General features: G+C 33.2%; 1 long non-coding RNA gene across 1 annotated transcript; it reads left to right on the forward strand.

Annotated features, from left to right (window-relative positions):
• The first annotated feature begins 7,963 nt into the window (after positions 1 to 7,963).
• LOC110719096 lies at positions 7,964 to 13,901 on the forward strand. Its single transcript, XR_002511035.1, has 3 exons — positions 7,964 to 9,561; positions 9,660 to 9,739; positions 12,075 to 13,901. It is a non-coding gene; the product is annotated as an uncharacterized LOC110719096 (long non-coding RNA).
• The last annotated feature ends 269 nt before the right edge of the window (positions 13,902 to 14,170 follow it).

Genomic DNA, 14,170 nt, shown 5'->3' on the forward strand with positions numbered 1-14,170 from the left:
ATATGCTGTGACACGGGAATTTCTGTGTCCTTTCCGCGTAAACCCTTAACGCGTTTTCTCCCCCGCTCACTAAATATTTCCCGCGTCACACAAAATGTGCACCGTGTCACGGGAATGTTTCCCGTGTGACGGTGGGATTTCCCGTGTCACGGTACACTTTGCCGTGTCGCGGGATACCTTTTTAGGGTTTTTATCATTTTAGGGTTCCGTGTGTTCGCTCAGCACATTTTTTCTATAAATACCCCCTCATTTCTGATGTACGGGGCATCAATTAATTCTCTAGTTTTTTCTCTCATCTATGCTCTAGCTAAAACACTAGCCTACCCTTATTCTTTCAAAATTCCTTCTTCAAGCACTCTCAGGAGTCCATACTTTACTCGTGGTTCTATCCTTAAACCAAGGCGTGAAAGGTAAAACTGTTTAAGGGTTTGGCCCCAAATCAATTCTATTTAATTTAATTTAATTATTGTTTTATTATCATTTCCTTGAAGTTACTAACTCGTTTATTATTTTGTAGTTGCAAACAAACAGAATCAACGTAAGGATTATGTTCCTTTTATTTCTATTATTTTTCAAACGATTTTGTATTGTTAGAATTATTGTTAAATTGCTTCCAAAATTGATGTTATTCTATTATAATTTATGATCACCATATTGCATGTTTAAAGGGAATATGTAATTGAAAATCACGCCTAATAAGATAATTTGGACAACCGGTTTAGGTTCCTTTTAATCTTGTTATTAAATCAAGTGATCACTAATATTTTATAATTATATGTTGCATTAATATTCAACCAATTTAGCTTAATAATAGTTTGGAGCAAATTGAATTTTTGTTTGTATGCCTTTGAGATCGCAGGAATCACTTTTCACTATAAGAATCAAGTAGGGGCCAATACGGGCGAATGTGACTCCATGACTCACTTTGTACCATCATCCCCGATCCTCCTTTCGTGGTTCCGAACCATATGGAGTTAGTAATCTCATGGATTATGAATGGGGTGTAACCTTCACGGGTCAATCGTTGTTGCCTTCGTTGTCCCTTTATTCATGATTGTCTTTTATGATCCGTGAACGGTTTACAAGTTCCTTAAAAACTTGTTGGCGGCTCCCTACTTTTTTTTGTCCCTAATCGTAATGTCAATTCCCACTTCCTATTATTGCCAAGCATATTCACCACATGCTTTAACGTAGGCGCACTTCGAGCGACGCCTACATTGACGCATGTTAAAATTTCAAGGCAATGAAACATCAAATCATGACCAACTAATCCACAATGTTCACTATCAATAACCAAGAGTCAAAACAATTTTCATCAAGGGACACAGGGAAACATGATTCATCTTTTCATTGGAACATATTTTTGCATTTTATAAAAAAGCATTAAAAACTAACCTAAGAAATCAATAAAATAGTAGAGAAGAGAGAAAGCAATACCATATATACAAAATCATCTCCCTCCAAGCTAAATCAAGCAATGCCCAGCCTCATTGTCTTAGGAGTGTAGCTACGAAAAGCTATTCCTCATATATCCGAGCATAACCACTCCCACCTTTATGGCTAGAGCCGACACCTCCTTGACCCGAACTACATGAAAAATAGTTTGGATCCACATTGTTGTTGTTGTTGTTGTTGTTGTTGTTGTTGTTGTTGTTGTTGTTGTTGCTGTTGCTGTTGATGTTGTTGTTGCTGCTGCTATTAAATATTAATTATTTTAGGGTTTTTCTACATGGTACCCCTGAGTTATTGGGTTTTCTACATTGTACCCTTCTAAATCCTAAGTTCTATAAGGTGCCCTTGAGTTTTTGGGTTTTTCTACGTGGTGCCCTTAAGTTGTAAATTAAATGACTCTAACTTAATTTGACTCAAATCGACATCATCTAAATGATCTATTTACCACTTCTATATTTATATTAGATGGAGGAATCACCAATCTTCATTATTCGCTATTTAGTGGAACTTTTGTATGATCATTTGAGATGGAAGGTAAGAACTTTTTTTTTTTTTTTTTTGCAATAAACATGTTACTTGTGTATTTGATGGTGCTAAATAAGTCGTTTAGGTGGTGTGGGTTTGAGTCAAATTAATTTAGAGCCATTTATATTACTACTCAAGGGTACCATATAGAACAATTTAAAAACTCAAGGGTATAATGTAAAATAAACTAATAACTCAAGGTCATCTTGTAGAAATCTGAATTTAGAAGGGTACAAGGTGGAAAACTCAAAAATTCAAGGGTACCATGTAGAAAAACCCATTATTTTATTATTATTAAATATTAATAATAAATATTATTATTATTAATATTAATAATAATTATTAATATTATTTTATTAATAATAATAATAATAATAATAATTATTATTATTATTATTATTATTATTATTGTTTTTGTTATTATTATTGATAATAAATATTATTATTATTTAAATATTAATTATTATTTTTAAACACAACAGAGCAGATTTAAGCTAAATAGAGCACAGTAGAGCAAATTTCAGTAGAGAAGAGCAGAATTCAGCAGAGTTGAACAACTCAAAAGAACAAGGCCATACCTCTATTTCATATAATGTGTAAAAAATGTGTTTACATGGATTTCTAGATAAAATTTGTTAGTGAATGTTTAAATGAGGATCATAACTAAGTGATGCATGTGAAAAGAATTAAAAAAATATAGAGAAAAATGTCCATTTACCAATATATATATATATATATATATATATATATATATATATATATATATATATATATATATAATATTTGTTACATGTATAATGTGTAACTTTTGTTTTCAGTAAATATTGTACCTACTACATCTATTAAATGCAAGAATTATTTGTGATCGAAAATGTTTTCTTCCGTCCTCTTTTGATAGTCCCTTATGGACATTTTTTACGGGAATTAATAAACACAAATAAGAATAGTAAAAGTACATTGAAAAAGTAATCACATTGGGTATGCAAAAAGTAGAGAAAGAAAGTAATAAAAATACATGGGAAAACAAAATTTACATGGAAAATTTAAATTTGCACAAATATTGTTGCAAATCGGAGGGAATTTGGTATAAAATTAATATTAATGGTTTTTGGAAAAAACAAATGGGGTAAACATCAATTACATACTACTAAAAGCGAATCGAAGGAGACACTTGGCAATATATTATAAAAAAAAAATTCCCACCAAAATTACTTTCTACAAATAAATTATTGTTTTGCATCTAGATTATGACTTTTATTTTATATAATCAATTACATACTACTAAAAGCGAATCTGAGGGGACACTTGACAATATATTATTAAAAAAATTCCCGCAAAAATTACTTTCTAAAAATAAATTTTTGTTTTACATATAAATTATGACTTTTATTTTATATAATTCTAAAGTAAACTTCCTAAAATATCAATTTGCACTATATAAATATTACATATATAAATATTTTTTATTATACGTTTGCGATGATTTAATATATTTCATGCATTTTTATACTTGGTCAAACAATTAATTTATTTTTTGCATAATTATTACTCCTTATATTTTTATTATAATTATTCAAGTGCATTACACGGTGTTTAACCTAGTTTTGGGACTAAAATTTAACCCTAAGGGACTATCATTTGAGGACGGAGGGAGTAATAGACAAAACTTACCCCTTATTAATGGTATATTTAAAGAAAATGGTAAATTAACCATATTTCAATGTTAAACTATCAGTGATATAATTCAGGAGTATACAATTAAACTTTGATTTTTATATCCACCCCTCTTCAAGGCTGCAACTAAGGGCCAACTCTGATAGAAGTGAGATGAACTGAATTGAAATGAACTAATTGGAACTGTGATCAACTGAACTGATCAACTGAATTGCATAGAGCTGAAATGTATTGTTTATGAGAGAAAAAAATTAGGAAATGAACTGATTTGAAATTAAGTTGAAGAGAACAGACCCTAACTATACTATTGATCCGTTACCAATTAAAATATGTTGTAATTATATATCAGCACATTTATTGATACAAAGTATTTAAGTTATGATAAGGTAATTAAATGAGGGAGAGGGAGACCGAGACCGAAAACGACTTAGTTAAAAAGACTTAGGAAGGATATGGAGTATGGATTTACACGAGGATGAGACATTACATTGTAAGGGATGAAAGAGGAAGATTTTTATCAATAACTACATGGAATAATCACTTTTGATTTATATCGCTATACCTCAATTATAGGATTGATTGATTGATAAGGTAGACCCAAATCTGAGATTAAATAATGTGATTATAACTGTCGGCCCTATGACTCTGTGTCATCAAATCTGAGTATCTGACCATTATTTCAAGTTATGACAAGAACAACAAAGGGAGAATGGGAGCATGGCCGTTTCTGAGATTTCGGTGGCATGGGGCAAAAACATAAATTGGGGCCCTAATTCACATATACTATATAAAATTTTAAGAAAATTAGGTATGCAAAATGAAAATACATATTTTATTATGATTAATAATTTTAAAAACATCAAATTTCATAACATTGAAATTACATTCCCGTAACTCTCGTTGAAATAATTACACCAGCCGAACCATTCAAACCAAGTATCCAACCAATCAATTAGATTTTTTTTCCTCAAATTTTGTAATATTTGAATGAAAGTAGTTAAACATTTTAAGAAAAATATAATTTAATAAGAGAACTTGATGAATAAAGTCATGTATGCACCATTTAAAAAAAAAGTAGGGTATGCAAAGAGAATTATATATAATTAGATAAATTCCCGTTGAAAATTGAAGAGTAAAAAGAGCATTTATTTTAGTTTTCATATTCAATTGAATCGAGAAAGAGAAGGAATTTAACTAACTGAAAATTGTAATGAGATACATTTTGAAAAATAAAATTACCAAAAACGGGGATACAATTAAAATTAATTAGTTTTTTTTTTTTTTTTGTTAATCAAATTCACTTAGGAAAGTGAATAATTTGGGCAAAAAAATTAGGGAAGAAATACGTTGACCAAAAATGTCATTTGATATTTTGGAATTCTACGGCACTATTGTAATGTTGTACAGTACACACTTCTTGTTTTTTTTTTTCTTCTTAAAAATATATATACATAGTATTATTTAGTACGAAGTATTACCTCCGTTAATGGTTATCTGCAACTTTAGGGTATTATTTGTGAGATATAAAATATTCTAAAGTTGCAGATAACCATTAACGGAGGTAGTATACTTTTCTGGGGCCTTGTATTGTATTGAAGCTGGACTTTTTAACAAGGGGCTAGGGCAGACGCCCCAACTGCCCTCCCCTTGCTACGGCCCTGAATGGGAGATACCGAGGTGTAAACGAGCATTAGCGAAGTAGTTCATGTAGCAGCTGGAAATATATATATTTATCAATGCATTATTAGAATTTCTTTCGTTATTTGTGGTTATTTTGGTAATGACGTTGACTTTCATTAATTCTAGTGCTTCGAGTTAGTGAACATAATATAATCGTGCCTTGCTCAATGAACAAGTTAAAATTATTAAATAAGGCTATGAAAAAGTATATGGCCATTTCTATTTGCATATTGTATAGTGGTCAATTGGTTCGTTGTTGATATTTTTGGGTTTGTATGCTCAGAAAATAATATTCATTGGTAACTAAAAGCTAAACATAAGATTTTAACGGTGGTGGATCAAAAAAAAATTATTTAACTAGATTAAAATAAATTTTAATGGAGTCATTTGATATAAATATAAGCAAATTTTTCGGGAAAAAATAAATTAATTAAATTTATAAGAAAAATTGTTTTATCATGTTCAAGTAGGTCAAGGGACACCACTTGAAAATCATGATCCACCACTGGATTTAAGGTAATTCTTTTTTAAACCAATTAATATTACAATGGAGAGTGAGGGATAGCTCAAGTGGTTATCGCTTCCCTCCCGATTCCAAGAGATCTTGGGATCGAATCTCACCCCCACCCTTATGGCTCTCTAAACACCAAAAAAATAAAAATATTACAATGGTTAGCTATTAACTATTTTTTGTTTTTCAAAATTTCTATACTTCGCTTAATATTATGAATAAATTCATTAGCACAGTCTCTTACGCAAAATTGGTTTATATTTGTTACTCTCTATATTTTTAGAGATAAAGATAAAGATGAATGTAACATTGTTAATATTTAAGCAAAATCCTTTATTACAAGAAACTGGCCAAATCAAACAAGAACAGAATTATACAAATTCTTAAATGGACCTGGTTCACACTAATTCATTGTGGACCACTAACATCAGGAAAATTATGATTGTTTTATTAGTTAAAAAAAGAGTCACTTTAATAGAAAAAAGGTCTCTATGTTGAAATAAAAGTCACTTTGGTAATATATAGGCTATAAAAGGTTAATTTTTTTAATAAAATATTTTATATACCGGTTAATATGAATAATAAAAGTCACTATGTTAAAATTAGGGTCATAACGTTATACTTTAAATTCACAATAATATTAAACGTTATACTAGTTTTAATAAAAGGTTACTATGTTAAAAATAGGGTTACTATGTAAAAATTAAAGGTTACTATGTTCAATATAATGTCAGTTGAGTGTGTATAAACTCGGGTCCACAATAACATTATTGTGGACCAGGTCCACGCAAGTCTTTTGTAGAAATGATTATTTGAAACTAAAATCGACAAGATCCATTTTTGGCTTGCCCAAAACTGAACAATTATGAAAAATGTTAAAGCCATATCATATCATATAACTAATATATAAAGCTAAACTTTTAGCCAGGTCACGACGTTGCGACACTTGGCGTTCCAATTTGCCAAGTGTTGCGCCACGTAGGATAGAGTTATATAAAATTCAATTTGTAAGATAAAAAAATTAGTTTATAATTCTATTTTCAATCAAATTTCGATAGAATTTTAGGATAAAATTTTTAATTTAGAGTTTTATTTTCGATAAAGTACCAATATTTCATATGTACAAATAGAATTATTGTTTTATTCAAAAAATAATTAGATTATAACACTCATAAATTATCATATAAATTTATTTTTTGTATCATAATATTTTTTAGAGAGAGGGAATTAGTTCAAAATGCACCACATCCATTATCTATAATATATTCTAATCAATTTAAATAATATATACTTCACAATCTAATATAATTTTATTACTGTGTGTAGACCAGTCAATGTCAATCGAATCTGGTCGCAAGTCATTTCAAATAGCTAGGGTCATTATTTCAGGTTATGGGTCAAGAAATATTTTTCACCAATATTATTATTATTATTAATCATTACATGTCTACTACATAGTTTAAATTGTCACAAAAACACATCAATTCCTAACTAATTTTGTATCAATGATATATTTTAAAATTTGACATCTAGATTAAAAATTTATCTTAAATTTCAATAAACAACCCGGGCATTGCACGGGTACAAAACTAGTATATAAATAAGAACAACAACAACCCAATTATAAAATTTAACCGTTCAAATTTGACAGCAAACATACTCGAATCGAATACGGTTTAATCCACTATTGACTTGGTTTTTAACCCTATATATACTGTTACAACTCGATAAAAAATTGTTAAGCCGAACCGCATTAAACCTTAATCCCTTAAAACTAAGTTGTTTACAAATAGCAAATTGTTTGAACCGAACTGTTTATACTCCCTTTGTGTTTTTTGTAAGTGTTACACTTTTCAAATCCGGCCGTGTTTTAATAAGTGTTACACTTCCTTTTTTTAGCAAAAAGCTACATTAAAATATTATATATCTCTCCTCTCAAGGTCCCCACTTAAACCCACTACTATTTTTTTATTTGATCTCTCCTTTCACATTCATTACTTTTCAATAAGTTATTAACCCCACTATATTTCTTTTTCAATTTTTTAATACTCCAACTACCCCACTTACCACTTATTTTATTTAAGTCAATTAAATTGCCTAAAACTATGTATCAGTTAAAGTGTACGTAACACTTAAAAAAAACACGAAGGGAGTAAACTGCAAAGCACTTAAACCGAAATATCGACAAACTGTAAACCGTTTTAGTCGAAGCATTTATGACATGTTTCTAACTTACAAATAATCAACATTTCACGCAAATTCTTATTATTTTCCCTCAAAGTAAAAAAGTTTGTGCAGCCAGCCACAATTTTTTTTTTTTAAAAAAAAAAAAATCTTCTTCACTCTCCTCTTTTCTCTACTTTGCCCACCCAAACCCCCCTACGTCCTTTATCACGAGCTCTTCCTCTTTTTATCTTCTGTCTCCTCTTTCTCTTTCCTCTTTTCATCTTCTCTCTCCTCTTTCTCTCTCCTATTTCTCTTTCCTCTTTTCATCTTCTCCAATTAGGCAATTAGCCCACCCAAACAAAGCTATTTGGTGCGGCAGTAGTAGCGGTGGAGGAAGCTCCTCGTACTCCGTCTCCATAAAATAAGCTAGAGGTTTTCAAGGTCAACTTCATCCATGAAAACTCTAGATCTAGAGTTTTCATGGTCGAATTTGGCCTTTTTAATCGTATTCGAAGTGAAATTTGAAGTCACTATTAATTTTTAAGGTATTTGTTCATTTAATTAATTTTTTTTAACGATTTTAAATTTTTTTTTAGCTGGATCTAGAGTTTGGGTGTGGTTTGGGTGTTGTCGTGGTGTGGGTCTGGTTGGATGTGGTTTAGGTGTGGTTTGGTTTTGGATTAGATGAATTTTGGTGGTGGTGGTTGTTGGTGGTGTGGTGTTGGTGGTGTGGGGCAGTGGGTGCGGCAGTTGGTGGTGGCGTGGTTGTTGGCGGCGTGAATATGGGAGTGAATGTACAACAAGTGGTGTAGGTTGGTTGGGGGTTACTAGGTTAGAGGGGTTACTTGGTCTAGGGTTACTAAGTTGGTCAGGAGTTACTAGGTCGGGGGTTACTTGGTCAGTCAGGGGTTACTAGGTCGGGGGTTAGTAGGTCGGTTAGGGGTTACTTTGGGGGTACTAGGGGTTACTAGGTCGGGGGTTACTTGGTCAGGGGTTACTAAGGAGTCAGGGGTTACTTTGTTTGGGGGGTTACTTGAGGGGTTACTTAAGTGGGGTTACTAGAGAGGTTACTTAAGTAGGGTTACTAGAGGGATTACTAGATGGGTTACTTTAGGGGATACTAGAGGAGTTACTGATGTGGCATCTTGCCGCACCAGAAACGCACTGATATATATATATGGAAAATTTGTCAGAAATAACCATTTAAAGCAACTATTTTGTCAGGAAAAACCTTATAAATTTTTTTTGTTCAACACAATCAAAGGTGAGAATTCGGCATTGACTGAGTGTTTTCCGGCGTTGACCCAGCATGTGTTGGTTACGTGCTCCTTTTTTTTCTAACTCCAACCAATTAATCCTTATTACCCCCACTAATTTCTCTCTAAATCTCTCCTTTTAATTTACCCTTTTTTTTCTTCTTATTTCCCTGCTTCCTCTCTCTCCTCTCTCAATCGTCGAGGTAATTAATTGAAGATCTGGGCTTTTTGACATGGCGGCGTCACTCCTCAAGCATGATTTTAATTAAAGAACTTAATTTCCACTCACCCTAAACAGTATGTTCACTAAATGCTTAGTATTTAATTAAATTAGGTTTCCTTTTTTGGGTAAGTTTGTTCTGATATTTTTTTTACTCTGCTCTACAATGGTGAAGAACAAAGCAAGAATTGCTGGAGTTGTGTCATGTTCGAACAAGCTAAAAGGAACCAATAACAAAGTTATATATAAACCCAGGTACGCTTTCTCACCTCAAAATTGTGGGTTGTTGATTAAACAATTGGCATTGTTAGGGTATTATAATTGATTAACTATCTTTGGTTAAAGTAAAGTAATTGAAAATTGCATGTTTGCTTTGTTTGGTGTGTTGGATATAATATGATATTCCTTTTGCATGTGGTTAGTTGTTGAATATGAAATTAGTATTGGTTTGTTTTTAATTGGATCAGGTTTAACGGTAGAGATAACATTTTTTCCCCTTAATATAAATTAATGGAGGACATTAGTATTAGGTTGTACTATGGTGGGGAATTTGTGACAAATAATAGGAAAACAACTTATGAAAAAGGGAAAAGTGCTTATTATGGGGTTTCACTTCATCCTAATGTAGATGAGGTGTGCTATTTTGAGTTTGCTCACTGGATAAAAAGTGAGTTAGGAGATAAGGAAGTGGGAGAAATTTTGTTTAGGAAGCGAGGGTGTAGCTTGTTCAGTGGTAGGACACAGATCAAGAGTGATGTGGAGATTCATGAGTTTTTGCAATCACCAGAAAAGGATAGGTGGTACCACCTGTACTTGGTCCAAACTGTCAAGGAGACTTATGACACATCAACTTATGGACCAGGAGTTGGGGTGTATATAGATTCTAAGACTGAAGGTAGGGTATTTAGTGACTTGGATGTGAGTAGGGTCAAGGGTGGTGAGTCAGCAAGAATTTCAAATGGGGCCTACACAAACCCTAGATCTAAAACTCAAAGCATTATCCTTATCTCAAGTGATACCACAAATACAACCTCCCTAACCAATTTCCCACCTAACTTAAATAGCTTTCAAACAAAGCCTCACTCAGAAACACCTTCACTTTTAAAACAATATCCTTTCATAGCCAACACCTTCTGTATTGTTGATGGTAGAAGGCAGAAGCTGCTAATTGTTCTAGCCCAGAAAAAAAAAACCTTGCAACAAAGAGAGGTTGAGTGTAGTAAACAAAGAAGTGAGGAGCCTGTCCATGTGCTTGCAGAAGATCCTGAGAAACCTTTAGGGGAGGATGAGGTATTGAGTGATGAAGACAGATCTAGTAATGAGGATACCCCATATTTAACTGATGAGGATTACGATGATATAGATGATACTGATTTGTTCCACCAGTACATAGATGGTGAAATATCAGAGAGAGTGACCAGGAGATTAGATGGTGAACAACATTCAGGCAAGATAGATGGAGAGGATGATAATGATAATGGTATTGAGTTGTAGGATGATGTTGTGCTTAATGACAGTGATGATGAAGTGGTTAGCATAGTAGGATCAGATGATGAGGAGGGTTATGATTATCTAGTGTTTAACCCAGAGACTAATTTCAGGGGAAGGATTGAACTCAGTAAAGGATTAAAGTTCCCTTCTAACAACATATTCAATAAGGCTCTCAGACACCATGCTATTGAAAATGGTTATGACTATTATTATTTGCATAATAATAGGTGTAGTGTCACTATTTTTTGTCCAAAGAGATGTGTTGCCCTTGGAAGAGAACAAGGATTCTGGAGTGTAAGTATAAGGATAGAAGGAAGTGCAAATTCAAGGTGTATGCTTTTAAGTTAAAAGATGAAGATACATGGCAGATTAAGAGTTGTAAATTGAAGCACATATGCAGCCATCAGATTCATAACACCAAGCTGCCCTCATAGTGTTTGGCTGAAAGATATTTGGAGGACTAAAGGGATGATCCTTTTATGAAGCTGCAAGATTTTATGAAAAGAGCAAAAAGAGAGATTGAGGTTGAGGTAGGGTATTACATGGCATACTATTCTAGAGCCAAGGCTTTCAAGATGATATTTAGAGATGCAGATTTGGAGTACAGTAGGGTCTGGGATTATGTTGCTACAATCATAAAATACAACCTAGGTTCCACTACAAAGGTTAAGGTCACAAGGATAAAGAATCCACCACCTCTATTTCAGAAGTTGTATATTTGCTTATAGGCTTGTAAAGAAGGGTTCATGGGTGGGTGTAGGCCAATTCTTAGGGTTGATGGGGCACACCTTAGAGGTCCATACCCAGGTATCTTATTAACGACATTAGGTAAAGATGGGAATCAGAACATCTTTCCTATTTCTTGGGCATTAGTGGAGACTAAAAACTTAGAGACCCGGACCTGGTTTTTGACATTGTTGAAAGAAGACCTTGGGTCAGTTACTGATAGTTTTACCTGGGTACATGAGAAGGAAGATCTGACATACTTGTCAGATAGGCAAAAAGTATGAGACTATCTTATTTTTTATTTCTTTCTTATTTCTTGATTGTTCTTGGATGACTTAATTGATTACATATTGTAACGTATTGTACATTTCAGGGTTTGATTGATGCTTTCAAGACAACCATGCCAATTGTAGATATAAGATACTGCTTTAGGCACATTTGGACAAACTTTAAGGGCAAATTCTCAGGTGTAAACTATAAAGAACAGTTCTTGAAGGTTGCTAGATCTTCAACTTCTGTAAGAAGCTAATCTTGGTGGTAAATATGTTGGGTGTTTGTTGATTAATGGCCTTATTTACCTAAATAACTTGATTGATGATTCCAATGCAAAACCATTTCAATACAAATATGGCAGCAATTAAGAAAATCAATGAGGATGCCTTCAAGTACTTAAGTGAGATTCCAGCTGTGCATTGGTCTAGGCATGCTTTCACTTTTGCTAGTAAATCTGGTATGCTTCTTAATAATTGTTGTGAGAGTTTTAGTAATGTATTAAAAGATGTTAGGTCAAAACCTATTTTACAACTTATGGAGTGGATTAGGAGGTATATTATGCAAAGGTGTCTTGCTAAAAGGGAGGAGTTAAAACACTTTGAGGGTCACATAATGCCTAGTATTCAGAAAATGGTGCATCCAACTGAGAAGGTTGAACTATGAAGATTACATACACCCTGCATACCATGTGAAAACTTGTGCCAAAACCTATGCCTCTACCTTTAGAGCCATGCCAGGATAATCCTAATAGGAAGTCACACCTTACCCAAAACCATTCACCCCTCCACATAGAGTTATGGTTGAAAGACCTAGTAAGAAGAAGAGAGTGAAGGAACCTAGGGAGGATGAAGAGAGGAAAAATGCGAAGAGGGCAAAGAAGCAAAATACGTGAGGGAGATGTGGTGGTCTTGGTCATTACAAGACCAATTCTTCAATCTAATCATGCAAAAAATGCCTAAAGGAAAGGTAAGAAATGCTGATGCTTTTCCTGGGGCATCAGGTTCTCAAGCTACACCAACAGAGCCTGCCACCTCTCTACCTCATCATGTTATTGCTTCTATCAGAGCTCCCAAAACCAAAAGTTAGACAAAGGGGAAAACAGTTGCTGCTACAATTACTAAGTCAAAGGGGAAGGATCATGTCCCTACTATTACACCAGCACAAAAAAGGCAGTTGCAACAAAGCCTGTATGCAAGAAGAAGAAAAGACTAATCCTTCTTTCTGAACTTAGCCAAGCATCACAAAGTTCAGCCTTTGCAACTGGACATCCACCAGTGACACAGTCCCAAGAGCAGCCTACTCAGAGAAGTCATTCATGATTTATATGTGCATTGCTCTGTATTTTGGTACATGAACTAAGTTAAATCTATGTTCTTTTGTGAGCTAATTGTGGTGAACTAAATAACCCTCCTTTTGGTCTTTATTTTCTTTTGTAAGACAATTAAATACAATTAGCACATTTTAAATAGTGCTTATTTTGTTGTCAAATGCAGATGTTTTTTTGCTACATTTGTTATAACAATTAAAACACATAATCAAAAGTAGTTAAAATGCAACTTTCATTTCATTTTCTGATAATTCTAAGTAACTAGACAGTACATATACTCTGCTTCCCTAATTACCTAACTAACTTACTCAAATACTAAACAATTCTAGCCAAAGAGTTTCACAAATATGAAACTCACAACAACAGATACAATGACATGAACACAAATTAACTACCCATATTTAACCCGATCTCCCATTTTCAACCCAGCTGCAGTGTTCTTTCTCCCAATTTTGTTTTACAGCTTCTCAACTTTTTGGCTAGTCTTTCCTTCTCATGCTCAACACATGCCATCCTTGTTCTCATAATTCTTAGATCGGTGCAAAGCCGGTGTTTCTCTACTACCAGAACATTAGTTTACATCTCTCTGCCAGTCTACAATACCATCATCAACCCACTCAAATTTATCGCAACCCCTTTGCCCAGTTTCATGCATGGTTGTAGAACTTGCATGCAATGAATTTCCTACCAGGATTGTCGTGGGTCCAAGATGTCCTTTTCGCAAAAATAAAACCACATGAACATCTGGTATCCTTCAATTGAGCCATGAATGCTGCGAAATTTAGATCAATTAGGGAAAATTACAAAAGGGGGGGAACCTAATTTTTCAAACACATGAAAATTCAAAGAACTAGGCTACAATTAAACAC

The sequence above is a fragment of the Chenopodium quinoa genome, unplaced genomic scaffold (genome assembly GCF_001683475.1).
Source record: "Chenopodium quinoa cultivar QQ74 unplaced genomic scaffold, ASM168347v1, whole genome shotgun sequence".
NCBI classification, from domain to species: Eukaryota; Viridiplantae; Streptophyta; class Magnoliopsida; order Caryophyllales; family Amaranthaceae; genus Chenopodium; species Chenopodium quinoa.